This window comes from Tiliqua scincoides, chromosome 1 (assembly GCF_035046505.1).
Source record: "Tiliqua scincoides isolate rTilSci1 chromosome 1, rTilSci1.hap2, whole genome shotgun sequence".
NCBI lineage: Eukaryota > Metazoa > Chordata > Lepidosauria > Squamata > Scincidae > Tiliqua > Tiliqua scincoides.
This window is the reverse complement of record NC_089821.1, coordinates 273704050-273711805: the sequence shown is the minus strand read 5'-3', so window position 1 is coordinate 273711805 and position 7756 is coordinate 273704050. Positions and strand designations below refer to the sequence as shown.

At 47.4% G+C, this 7756-nt stretch overlaps 1 pseudogene; it reads right to left on the bottom strand.

Annotated features, from left to right (window-relative positions):
- Window positions 1-2113: 2113 nt before the first annotated feature.
- LOC136637307 (5S ribosomal RNA) lies at window positions 2114-2227 on the bottom strand (annotated as a pseudogene).
- Between the last annotated feature and the right edge of the window lie 5529 nt (window positions 2228-7756).

Sequence of the window (7756 nt, the reverse complement as noted above, 5' to 3'; positions counted from 1 at the left end):
AGATTCTGATTAATGATGGCCTAAAAAAAGTGGGAACTACGTGTAACATTAGCAGGGCTTTTTAGGTAATAACATGTTGCATGTACATAATAATTTCAATTAATGGAAATTGATCATTTGGGGGTAGTCTTTCCTCTTGTTAGCAAGCAGTTATACAATGCATTTCTTCCAGCACAGTGAACCCTTCTGTGGCAAACAGAACTGACATTACACTCTGTCATTGGCTCATGACGGCCACTGGCTGGTAGGTGGCTGCACATGTGTGTATAATGGAAGTTGTTAGGTATGCCATAAGCTAGAGGTGTAAGTGCAAATGGTGCAGATGGACATCTGGATGCACACCTGAAATGCCACTCTCATCAGGGCTCCATCAAACTTAGATGCATCTTTTCATTGCATATGAGAATTTATATCCCTATTGAGAGTGCTGCTAGTTGTTACACCTTCTCTGCCACATGGTATGGTGATGATCATTTGGGGAAAGGCTATTGTTCAGTGGAAGAGCTCCTGCTTTTCATGCCAAAGCTCTCTGGCACCCTTATCTCCAACATGCATTTTTCTGGCTGTGTGAGACCAGCACCTCTGTAGATGTGTTGAGCTCTACAGGAAATTGTGGCAGAGTGGTCTTCTCTTATTCTAATTTGGTAGCTACACGAGTGCAGGAGTGCTGCTGTACATTTGGAATGACAATGATGTAAGTCTGTAACACGAGGTTTAGATTTGCCACCTGGCATAGCAATGGATGTCCCTGCACTTTGTGCATCACCTGCTCCCATAGCTTCCATATTGAACTGTGGAAAGGCTAAATAATTTATATGGGAAGTACACTAACCCTGAGTGGCATTTTTGTCACCCCAGAGTTCAGTGATGAATAAATAACAAGCATCTCTTCTGCTGCTGGTGGCCTCTGTCTTCACCTGGGGAGTTGCATGCTGGGCAGCTAGAAAGAGCAGTGGGGAGGGGGCACGAACCTCATGTGTTTGTGGGGCTGCTGAAGTTTTGTAACAATATCATGGATGTTTCCCTGCCCTGCCTAGGACTAAGAATTGCACGCTACGGTGACAATACAAACTCAAGTCTTTCTTCTTCACTGGCCATAAAGGGAAACTCTGGATGCCATTCTGTAAAATTACTTTAATCCTTCTGATGAGAACAGACTGGTGCAGGATGGCTACTGGTGTGAAACCACAGGTGTGGCACCCTCTGTCAGTGTTTCTCTGGATTACAGGCCCTGTCTCTTGATCCATGAGGCTGTCATGTGGCAGGGTCTGTCAAACTAGAAACTATGGCCCTGGTACTATTGCCTCTGGCTCTTTCCCCTCTGAGGAAAACTGTTGGAACTAAAAGAGCTGTGCCTTGTTTCTCATTAGTTGGCTCCAGAGGGACTGGGGAACCTCCTACTGCATCTGGCTGCACAGTGGTGGCAGTGGGGTGCCCACCCACAGCATGGAGGGTTCTGAGGAGCAGTCAGAGGAAGGGAGCAGGGCTACCTCTTTGGGAAAAGGACATGCTGGTGATACTGGTTTCTGGAGCTCCGATTCCATGGGAATTTCCAATGAGGTAGGTATTCCTCTCTGGACATGGTTCTCGCCCCCAGTCTTCCCCATCTCTTGAGTCATCATGGTCCAAGTCGAGCTCCATCTCTGGGTATTCAGGCATCCATTTGATCAAACGTTTCCTTCATGCATTGCTTTGTGCATTTCCTCCCATTCATTCTTTTCTCAAGTCCTCATTTCAGTCCACAGCATATTTGGACAATTTCCTTTTGCCAGCTTGGTTCTTGGCCAGCCTCTCCCGCACCAGAAGCAGTGTGAGGGCACAAACCCTTCCCCCGAGGAGCTGCCGGCAGCAGCCGTGTTGCGCATAGGATGCCGCAGCGGTGGCACTGTAGCAGTCCCAGCGGAATGGGCAGCTCAGGATTGGGCTGCCCGTCTCTTCAGAGTCCACTCTCTCTTTCCTCAGTCCTTTTTTGTCCTCAGGCCTTTTCTCAATTCTGTTTCTTCTTCATCTTCACTCAGGTTTGCATTTCCCACTCCAGTATCTACTCTGCACCTTTCCCTCAGTCTCTGCCCTTCCTGGTTGGCCACCTTCAGTCTCGAAAGACTATGGTATAAGCCTATAGCACCCGGTATTCCCAGGCGGTCTCCCATCCAAGTACTAACCAGGCCTGACCCTGCTTAGCTTCCGAGTTCAGACGAGATCGGGCATGTGCAAGGTAACCCTTTACTTTTTCTACCTCTGGGACCATAGTCCTTAGCATTTCCCACGAAGGCCTAGCTGTTCCTAGGGTCTATATGAGTTTTTAATTCCAGCCAAGCTGAAAACCCTTCTCTCACAGAAACAGAACTGCAAACCTCCTGACAACCCAGGTGGAATGTTTGTGAACATTCTGTGTCATCCCACCACCTTAGCCAATCTGACACCAAGCTTTGCCACCACAAATGGAATAGAATTAAAATGTTGAGGGATTTGAAATAAAACCCTTGTACTCCAGTCACCTGTTTGTTTATTTTATTCATTTTTCACAGTTTTATGCACTCTTCCTCCAAGGAGCTCAGGGTGGTGCACATGGTTCCTCCCCTCCTTTTGTCCTCACCTGTGAGGTAGGAGAGGTTGAGAGATAGTGACTGGTGTCAAGTCATCCAGGAAGCTTTGTGACTGAGCGAGAATTTGAACCAGCTCTAAATTCAACTCCTAAACCATTACACCATTTCACCATCCTGGGATTGGGATAGCAGAAGCCCAGCCTACAGCTGAATATTGAGAACATCACGACTCTCAAGAATGATGTAACTTCCACACTCCTTCTAGCTGAGTTCTCCATTTGACACCCCAAGCACTTCCCTCTGCCTGAACCTTAGGGAGTCCCTGGGATGGAGGAGAAATTGTGCTTCATACAGACATGTTGCTGTCCTCCACAAAAAGTCAGGCTTTACATAAGTTTGGATGTTGGGGTTCCCCCCCCCACACATTTTACAGTATTTGCAATATAACCGGCAATTTTTAAAAAATGATCTGAAAAACACAGCTTCTTCCAGTTCTGTCAGAAGTGCTGTGTTCCACTTTATGAACTCTGCAGTAATAACTCTGCAAGAGGTACATGTAGCAGCCGGTTATTGACTGTGAAGGCTTTCTCTACCGATTGACTGTGAACTAAAGCCCTGGATTTTGCTCTTATCCCCACACCTGGATAATAACCCATTTTTTGAACCTTTGATTTGATTGATATATCTTAGCAACAGGACACTGAAGTATTTATGCCATCAAAAGGGGGTAGAAAAAGGAATATTTTATGCCACCCATCTGCGACAACATGACAAACAGAATTTATAATCAAAGTTCAAATCATTTTATTAGTTACTATGTATCAGGAACTTTAAAAGCTGAAATTAGTTAAACTTTTTTTTTTTAAAGTGCATCATATAGCAACATATGATAATGTAAGTGATAGTCAGTGGAAAGATCCGTCTTTAATGCTCTGCAATTAAAGTTTGGAAACCTATATGATGATGATGATGATGATGATGATGATGATGATACAGGTATTTATATACCGTCTTTCTTGGTCATCAGATTTCTCCTCAGACTTTATTCAAGATGGTTTACAAAGGCAGGCTATTCTAAATCCCTGTAGGGATTTTTACAATTGAAGAAAGGTTCTATCTTTCAAGAACCACAACATTTCAGATGGATCTTTCTGATCTGGTATCACAATCTGGCCTCCAGCTTCCTCCCACGCAAGTTGACAAGCAGCTCCTTCATCTCTCACATGGAGGGCAGCCAAGATGCTTCTTCACTCACACCGAAGAGCAGGTGGAATAACTCGGCTCTACTTGTCAGCTGCTTCAAGGTCTTACCATTCACGGTGCCGGTGGCTTCGAACTAGCGACCGGCGGATGTTATCTTCAGGCAAACGGAGGCTCTACCCTCTAGACCAGACCTCCTGCCCATATGATGACAATGGGCACAATCCTAACCCACTTTCCAGCACCAACATAAGGGCAATGCAGCTCCGAGGTAAAGGAACAAACATTCCCTGACTCTGAGAAAGCCTCTATGAATGCCACCTAACTGCAGGATGCAGCACACAGCCCGTTGTCACGGCTATGCCAGTGCTGGAAAGAGGGTTATGATTTGGGCCAAAGTTGGATAAGTCATCTCTGACTGTGTTCTAACAATGAGTTGCTGATAATATTTTTTGAAGAGCCGGTTCACGCATAAAGTACTGATGGGGACAAGTACTCAAATGCTGTGTGCATGCACGCATGTGTTCACATTTCAACGCGCACACATCCCTTTAAAAAAATAGGAACACACTTTACTTTCACAGTGTGTAGAAGTTAGAATGATGCAGCCTCTGAGGATCATACCTTCTGCATTTCTGCTCAGAGCAAAGCAGGCATGCAAAGGCCACCCATTTGGGGCTAATTATGTGCCATATCCACATTGGGAGTGAGTTGACTCCTGCAATCATGTTCAGTTAAGAAAAGGGGGGGGGGCTCAGCAATAGAAGTTCAGTCATGGGTATCTCCAGATTAGGCTGAGAAAGGCAGAAACCTTGCATGGACGAGACTGAGCTAGGTGCAGGGCTAGTCTATCCGTGAGGCCAACTGAGGCAATTGCCTCCATCAGCAGGCTGATAGAGAAGCCCACCTCTGCCCACTTGCCTCTATTGCTCCTCATTTTCTTTCCACTCCCAGGATTGGAAAAGGAAGAGAAGGATTAAGCAGAAGAAGAAGGGTGGAGAGGTGGTTGGCTAGAACACTGGGGGCGCTTAAGCTCACCACTTTCCACTCCTCCTCTTCCATTTCATTCCACTCTTCTTTTTTTCCAATCCAGGGAATGGGAGACATTGTGCAAACATTGGGTGCAATCCTATCCTGCGCTGGAACTGGAAAGTCAAGAGGCTTGCACTGTATCCAGTGCAGGACAGGGGCCATAAGTGACTCATCCAGAGGCATCCCCTTACCTTTAGGTACTGGCCACTAGCCACCTACCCTCTTGAGGTGGCACAAGTTAGAGGGGAGTGGAGCAGCTTGAAGCTGCTCCATTCGCCCCAGGAATGGGGGTTGGGATCCAGCATAACTACTAGATCCCAGCCCCGCCTCCCACTCCCCGCCTGCCCACCCCTGGGGCCGCCGACCGTCTGCCCTTCCACCACCCAGGAACACCTCCTTCCCACCTCCTCACCATCTCCCCCCCCCACCTATCTTTACTCTTTGCATCGGCCCAGCCGGGCCAACGCAACCCATGTGGAGGAAGCCAACGTGGAGACTTGCATTGGCCTCTGTAGGTCGGTGCTTCTCTGAGCGCCAGCCTGGCTTTCTCTTGAGGAGGTGCCTTATGGCTGGCCCAAGTCAAGGGCTGGATTGTGCCCATTGGCATATAAGGTGGGACAGCATTTTATAGGTACCAGCACAGGTACCAAAAGGTCTGAATTGGGCCTTGTATCCATCCAAGAGTCTCAGAGCCCAATCCTATCTAACTTTCCAACACCAGTGCAGCCACAGTGCAGTTCCTAGGTATACGAACAAATGTTCCCATACCTTGAGGTGAACTCTGTTACTGCCTCTCCACTATAGGATGCAGTGCACACCCCACTGGCACGGCTGGACCGGCACTGGAAAATTGGATAGGATTGGGCACTCACTCAGCCTAAGCTCATTTAGTCAGCACCACCTGCTCTCAATTCTACCTACAGTATGATTGCATGGAGGCAAGACCAGAGCAGTTAACCATCCAGAGATAGGTGATCACTCTTTGGGTGATGGATATTTTGGCACACTCTTGTTTACAAATTGATTTTATTGATTTATCAGATTTATCAGGTAAGATTTATTTTATCTTGTCTATTCCTCTGCACAGTTCAGGCTAATATATGGTTCTTCTCCACCTCATTTGATCTTCACAACAACCCTATGAGGTTAGTTAGGTTGAGTATTGGCAATTAGCCCAAAGTGACTGTGAATGTCATGGTTAGGATAGGACTTAGAACCAGGTCTCTCCCCATACCTGACCCAACACTCAACATACCACACTGGGGCCAAAATCCTAACCAACTTTCCAGCACTGGCATAGCTGTGCTAATGGGGCATGTGTTGCATCTTGCAGTAGGCTGGCATTCACGGAGCCTCCTGAAAGTAAGGGAATGTTTGTTCCCTACCTTGGAGCTGCATTGCTCTTATGTCGATGCTGGAAATTGGGTTAGGATTGCGTGCTGGGTGTCACAATGACAAATGACACAGTGGGAGAGTTGCTATTATGTTCTTAGGAATCCCAGTCAATTGTGGAACCCAGCAAGTTTTCCATCTGTCTATAAAGACAGAGCTTTATATATGTATTTGTCACATTTGCATTTGACATTTAGGGCGCAATCCTATCCTGTGCTGGAACAGGCAAGCCAGGAGGCTTGCGCTGTATCCAGCACAGGATAGTGGCCGTAAGCAGCTTAGCCAGAGGCAACTTGAAGTTGCTCTGTTCTCCCCAGGAATGGGGGTTGGGATCCAGCATAAGTGCCTCAGTCCCCGCCTTCAACCCCTGGGGGTGCCGACCATCTGCCCTCCCCCTGCCCAGGAACGCCTCCCTCCCTCCTCCTCCGCACCTCCCCCGTCTACCTTTTCCACTTGCATTGGTCCAGTGGAGCTGATGTAAGCATCTGAGGGGAAGCTGGCATGGAGGCTAATGTCAGCCACCGCAGGCTGGCACTTCTTGGAGCGCCGGCACAGCTTCCCCTCGAGGAGGCGCAAACGTGCTTTATGTTTTTTAAGGATTGCGCCCTTAGATGTGCAATTCAGAAATTTTAGCAGTATACTTGAGAGAAAAAAAATTGTATGATGCGCAATGGGACTCTGCCAGGAGGCATTAGAGATGTCTTGCTTTCAGAGGTATCCATTTTTCTAAAAACACATTGGTTACTTCAGCTTGCAATTATGCCCCAGATCATAAAAGGTATCCCTCGCTTCAAGTCACAAAGCTCCAGAGAACTTTCCCCAAAGGACATCCATAATGTTTGCTTATCTTTGAAGTTTTGCCCTGGCAGACCTTGCCACAAATCTGAAGCATCTAGTTATCCAAATTCACTCTGTGTCACCCACGTAGCCTCAGGTCACTGTAACCCCCATGTAAATAGCACTTTCCTTTATTGGAGCATTTGATTACCTGAACATTTTGGATGTCCTCCAAACCCATTTGGACAAATGAAGTCATACCATATCCATTGTTTCACATTGTCCTGGGGTGTCTCTGATGTGTCTTTCCCAATAACGTCCCTTCTTCTCTTTGCAGGGCCAGAGGCAATATCCTTAGAGGGCTTATCCAAGCACCTCATCAGAAACTGCTGGGGCTAGAATACAGTTTTGTGTCCAGTAGCCCCATGCGGTGAGTGACTAGACCAGGACAGCAGGTTGGAACATTTCCCTAGGTCAGTGGTTCCCAAACTTACCATGGTCACAACACCCTTCTTTCATGGCAGCCTCTTCTTTCCAGCTCTCTTTGGTGCCGCCATCTTGGATTGCACAAGCTTTCTCACAATCCAATATGGTGGTGACCAAGAGAGCCAGGAAGAAGAGGCTGCTGGGGACATCCTGCGGTGCCCCTGTGAGTTCACCATGACACCCTCAGGCACCATGGTGCATAGTTTTGGAACCATTACCCTAGGCCAGCCATTTTCAACCACTGTGCTGTGGCACACTGGTGTGCCGTGAATGGTCCTCAGGTGTGCCGCAGGAATTTGGGAGTGGGTCATTTATCAATAGGA